This window comes from Octopus bimaculoides, chromosome 16 (genome assembly GCF_046866305.1).
Source record: "Octopus bimaculoides isolate indiv1 chromosome 16, ASM4686630v1, whole genome shotgun sequence".
NCBI lineage: Eukaryota > Metazoa > Mollusca > Cephalopoda > Octopoda > Octopodidae > Octopus > Octopus bimaculoides.
In genome coordinates this window covers 14,444,298-14,450,663 of record NC_142943.1, presented here as the reverse complement: position 1 = coordinate 14,450,663, position 6,366 = coordinate 14,444,298, and positions in this window count along the sequence as shown.

Here is a 6,366-nt window from a genome sequence, read left to right as displayed (position 1 = left end):
AATCATCAGAACATAAAAGCATTTTTATCATTAAAACAAATTTATCATTTTTACTGCATGTTTCAATGGATTTTTTTTTTTTAATAAACACTTCAATTGTACCATTCAAATGAAAATGTTTGTGTTATTCTCCTACAAAGACATGTTAAGTTCATTAACCCTTTAACATTCAAACCGGATATGTCAAGCTCAAATATTCAACCTGCTTTATGTTCAAACCAGCCAGATTCAGCCTCTCATGCCTACACTACAATGTCAGTCTAAAAATAAACATTTACATCATCGAAATCTCAAAGCAACAAGATAATGTGCGAATAGTTCAAAACAATGTGAATAGATAAGCACTGCATTTGACAGAGGAATCTGAATGCTAAAGTGTTAAGTTTCCGAAATATGTATTTTGGATAAAAAGTATAATTTTTAAAGCTAATTCTCACAATCAAAGAATTCTGCAAGATTTTAAGTTCTTTTCTCATAAACAACACTGCCTCATTTTCTAAACCTTCTAGTTGTCTAAAAGATTATTCTTTTGAAAACAGTTGTACCTAAGTATACAGTAAAAGATTGTTGCACTCAGATTCCATAAACTGGTATGGATTTGTGAATAGTTGGCTATTCAATGTATAACTTTTAATTATGTTGATAATCTCACTTGCATCTCCTGTTACTGCACTTAGTTCTGATATAAATGTTTTAGCTAATAATGTCTTTTAACAAATTGTGCAATGAGTGAGTGCATGCGTTAGATGCATTTCTTTGGCTTGAAATCCTATGGGGTTTTTTCCTACCATTGTTACTCTGCCATCAGCATATACAGCAACACAGTTATTCCATTCCAGACCTTCTTCTTTGTAAAAATGAGGAAAATATCATCATCATCATCATCATCGTTTAACGTCCGTTTTCCATGCTGGCATGGATTGGATGGTTCGACCGGGGTCTGGGAAGCCAGGAGGCTGCACCAGGCTCCAGTCTGATCTGGCAGTGTTTCTACAGCTGGATGCCCTTCCTAATGCCAACCACTCCGCGAGTGTAGTGGGTGCTTTTTACGTGCCACCGGCACAGGGTCCAGGATGCTGGCAAGAGCCATGATCGGTTGGTGCTTTTTATGTGTCACCGGCACGGAAGCCAGTCAAGGCGGTGCTGGCATCGGCCATGTACGGATGGTGCTTTTTACGTGCCACCAGCATGGGTATCACAACTACAATTTCCAAATTACTGTACATCTAATGATCATCAAAACACTTAAGCCTTCATACACATTGTTTGCATATGGATATTTGACAAATACCAATAGTTAAGCAGCATTTGTAATATCAGTCAGTTCAGTCAACTGCATCGCAAATTTGGCATCTAATTCTTTTAATAAATTGAAAAATCAGTTATTAATAATTTGTGGAATTCTTTTACAAATGTGTTATTTGATGGCAAATTGTTTTCTTATTTCATCTGAATAGGTTGCTCTTCTCAAATAATTTCTGTGATTCTATCTGCTACTGGCATTACAAATGCTTCACCAATTATGTATGGTTCTTAGCTCTTAGCTTTTGTAATAAAGTACAAGGTTTCATATCATATCTAAAATATTTTTGTTGAAGCTGTAAAAAATTTCAATAACTGTTTTGCAAAGGTTTCCAAAAAAAAAAAAAAAAACAGCAAAGACATTATCTGCACGTAAACCATGTCGAAGTATAATGACAGCTTCTCATTTTAGCAGGCTTCATACTTTCATTCACCAAATATTCATTACAAACTCAGCAGACAAGATTATGTCTAAGAGCCAAAGTAAATCTATTTTGCAAAAGGAAAAAAAAAGAAAAAAGATTTGCTGTAGGTTCTTTTGTGCTCATTTAATCAGTTTTTACAGTTTTACTCACTGATTCCTGTAACAGTATCCAGGTGCTTCAGAAATTATTATTTTAACATCATTTTTTTTTATGCGCTCTTGTGTACTTCTTTGACAAATTCAACATTTCTCCATGGGAAGGTATTCTCAATTCTATGTTCCAAAAGAAATTAACTATTATTCTGAAAATCACTAAACAAGTTTAAAACATTAACTAATGTAAGCTAGTCAGAACAAATTGCATTTCAAAGTATACTCTTTACTCTTTACTCTTACTTGTTTCAGTCATTTGACTGTGGCCATGCTGGAGCACCACCTTTAGTCGAGATATATATATTTTTTCCAAAAATGTTATGTGGGCCAGAGAGAGATGATTTTATTAGTCATGTTTCCATATATTACAGCTATTGAAAATCCTGGTGAAGAAACAAAGGTCTATGCTCACTATCATTGCTTCAACAAGTCAATTTTGGATTTCCTATATTGTTTCAAATATGGTTATGCTGTATGTGTCCATGTCTTGAATATTATGGGTTAAAATGGCAAAATGTTTGGTCTGAGGTCCAAGAAAAAGGTGTGAAGTCCCTTTTTGTGTTACCATACCTTAATTTGGGGAACAAGAGTTGATTTTTGGAGTTTTGCCATATTTTTGGTTCTGCTTTGATAAAAGACATTTTTCTAAAATGTTTTTCTGAGGTTATTTGTAATATTAAATTATAAAGATAATCAGAAAATGTTTAAAAAGGCAAATAATCAACAAGGCGTGGCTGTGTGGTGAGAAGCTTGCTTCCTAACCACATGGTCTCAGGTTCAGTCCCACTGTGTGGCACCTTGGACAAGTGTCTTCTACTATATTCTTGTACTGACCAAAGCCTTGTGAGTGGATTTTGTTGATGGAAACTAGAAGAAGCCCATCATATATATATATATATATATATATATATATATATATATATATATATATATATATATATACATCATATATATATATATATATATATATATATACATCATCATATATATATATATATATATATATATATATATATATATATATATATATATATACATCATATATATATATATATATATATATATATATATATATATATATATGGGTGACCCCCTTCAGTCATGACTGACCATGGGATTGTGCCTAGATAGTTACCATCCCAGGCACAAGTCTGGGCAAGGTTGTTTATGGAAGACCAGCAGTCTTCTATAAATATACCGGCCTCCCCTCTCCATGCCACTGATGTTATCCAAGGGAAAGGCAAAGGCCGATACAGCTTGGCACCTGTGACGTCGCAACTCATTTCTAAAGCTGAATGAACTGGAGCAACAGGAAATAAAGTGTCTTGCTCAAGAACACAACACACAGACCAGTCCAGGAATTGAACTCACAACTTCACAATCGTAAGCTTGATGCTCTAGCCACTGAGCCATGTGCCTTCACATATATATACATATATCATCATCATCATCATTTATCATCTGCTTTCCATGCTGGCTTGGGTTAGACAGTTTGACTGAAACTGGTAAGCAGGAGAGCTGCACCAGGCTCCATTCTGACTTGGCCATAGTTTTTATGGCTGGATGCCCTTCCTAATGCCAACCAATCCAAGAGTGTAATGGGTACTTTTAAGTGCCACCGGCACAGGTGCCAGTTACGTGACAGCAGCATCAGCCACAAATACAATTTCACTTGGCTTAACAAGTCTTCTCAAGCATTGTATATCACCGAAGGTCTTGGTCACATATCACTTCTGTGAGGCTCAACGTTCGAAGGGTGCTTTTTACGTGCTACAAGAACGTGTGCCTGTGACATGACACCAGCATCAACCATGACTATGGATTCACTTGGCTTGACAGGTCTTCTCAAGCACGGCATATTGCCAAAGGTCTCGGTCACTTGTCATTGCTTAAGATGTCACACAGTGGGATGGAATCAAGAACCATGTTTGCATATCTTTGCATATATAATTAAAGGCATTCCACTTGTGACCAACCTGTCTTTATAAATCAATGACTATGTTATATAGTGTGTCCCTTCATGGAGACTGATAATAATGGTGGCGGGAATGATGGAGTTGGTGGAGATGATGGTGGTGGTGGTAGTCATTCTGCTCCTAGTTTTCTACCCTCCTCCTTGCCCCCTCCCTTCCTCCTTCCAATCAGTTAGTTGGAGTGGTGGAGGGGAGGTTCAGTGGAACGGACTATAGTATTTGGTGGGTGTTGGGTGGGTGGGTAGGTGCATGAGAGGTGTGGACAAGGAAAAGAGGTTCTGAGAACCTCTAAAGATGGGGACCAGCTGTTAAGAAAGTTTGATGGAGAAAAGTCAAAAGAAAACAAATTGGGGTTGGTGGTGGTAGTGGTGGTGGTGGTGGTTGCGTGTGTGTGTGTGTGTGTGTGTGTGTGCGTGTGCATGTGTGTATGCACATGTGTGTGCTTGTGTGTGTGTGTGTGTGTGTGCACAAGCACTTGTTCGGGTGGAGAAGAGGGAGAAGTGAATGGAAGGGAAGAAAGAATTAAGTGGAACAGAAAGAAAAACTGAGGAACATGTAAGCAATACTAGTAGTGGTGGTGGTGGTGGTGGTGGTGGTGGTAGTATCACCACCGTTACCACCACCAGTATCACCCCCACCACGATCACCACCACCCCCACCACCGCCACCACCACTGCCGCCGCCGCCACCACCACCGCCACCACCACCACCACCACCACCACTGCAACAACATTCAGAAGAAAAAACGAAAAAAAGATGAAGGATTGGATGGAAAGGAAGACAATAAAAGAGAAAAAAAAAACAAAAATAAAATTTAAAATGTTAAGCAAAAAGTAGTGAAAAGTGTTAGTATTAATGAGCATCTGCAGTCGAGAGAAGGACTCTTCTTAACTGGATACATTTGTGCTGTGTAGGTGAGAAAAATAGGGACAACTGCTAAGGCGACACACATACATACATACAGATACATTCATAGCTGCATGTGCACATACACAGATACATGTCTTCAATATAGCATGTAACATATCCACACACACATGTGTGTAGTACATTGAATGAAGACGTGACAGCATTTGAGTTTTTTGGGGTTTTTTTTTACTCTTTTTTTCTCTGCTAAATGCTTTCTATATTTTGTTATTAGTTCTTTACAGTTAGATCGGAACAATTATGTTCTGAACTCTGTAACGTTTAAAGACCTTCTTGACTTCTGTCAGCTGAATGAAATTATTCTAGTGACCCATACCTGCTGCATTCTGGGATCTATTTCAAAACGGGGGCACCAGTTTTCATTTATGTTTTATGTAGTGTTTTTGGTACCGAAAGACTTTCAAACTTCGTATACTTATCTATTTTGTGTTATAGAACAGAAAAAAATGTTTGTATTCAAATTTCATATAAAAAATTGTCTTATTTCGATAATTTCTACTAATCACTGACGTCTATTCAGTTGAAAACAGTTAGCGCTGTAACGGTGTATATCGTATTAATCCCCTAACCCTAACCCTAACCCTAACTAGACTGTTAACCCTAACCCTAACCCTAAAACTAACCCTAACTCTAGAATCCGAACTCTAAAATTGTTACACACATAGATACGCACAGCGTAATTTATTATATAAACAATATATGCGTATAAATTACGATTACACCAGATGAAATATGTCACAGGGAATAACATTTTTATGACCGCCCAGCAGTAACTCTATTCAGCTGAATAGACGTCAGTGATTGGTTGAAATTACAGAAATACGACAACTTTAACATGGAATAACTTGCGATGTACGTTTTTTTTGTTAAGAAGACTAAGAGTAAAAGATGTTTTATATGACACATTCTACCAGTGTCCCAAGTTTCAAAGTGTTTTGTTAGTGTTTCGTTAAGAAAATACTGGTGCCCCCGTTTTGAAATAGATCCGCATTCTGTAGTAAGCAACAAAGGATTATGAGAGCATTCTTGTAACTAATAAAATCATCATTGCCAGATTAAAAATTCTTTAATGGAGAATTCTTGTTCACAATCAGAAGTTAACCATTAACCCTCAAGTATTTAGACTACTTCGTCCAATGTAATACTTATTATTCTTTTATTCTTTTATTCTTTTACTTGTCTCATTCATTTGACTGTAGCCACCTTAAAGGGCGGAGCATCACCTTAAAAGGTTTTTTTAGTCATAGAAATTGACCTCAGGATTTATTCTTTGTAAGCCTAGTATTATTCTATCAGTCTCTTTTGCCAAACCACTAAGTTACAGGGACGTAAACACATCAACATCGGTTGTCAAGTAATGGTGGGGGTGGGTGGACAAACATAGACACAAAGACACACACACATAAATATATATATATATATATATATATATAACCACATGTAAATCGTTGGCGATTTTCTTCCTCCATCATCCCTTCTATTGGACTTTCCTCTGTTTCTGAAGAAGAGCGTCTGCTCGAAACATTAAACCATCTTTCTTTCCTTTCCTGCTAAAACATTACATGTACCACATCCTTGCATTGTTGT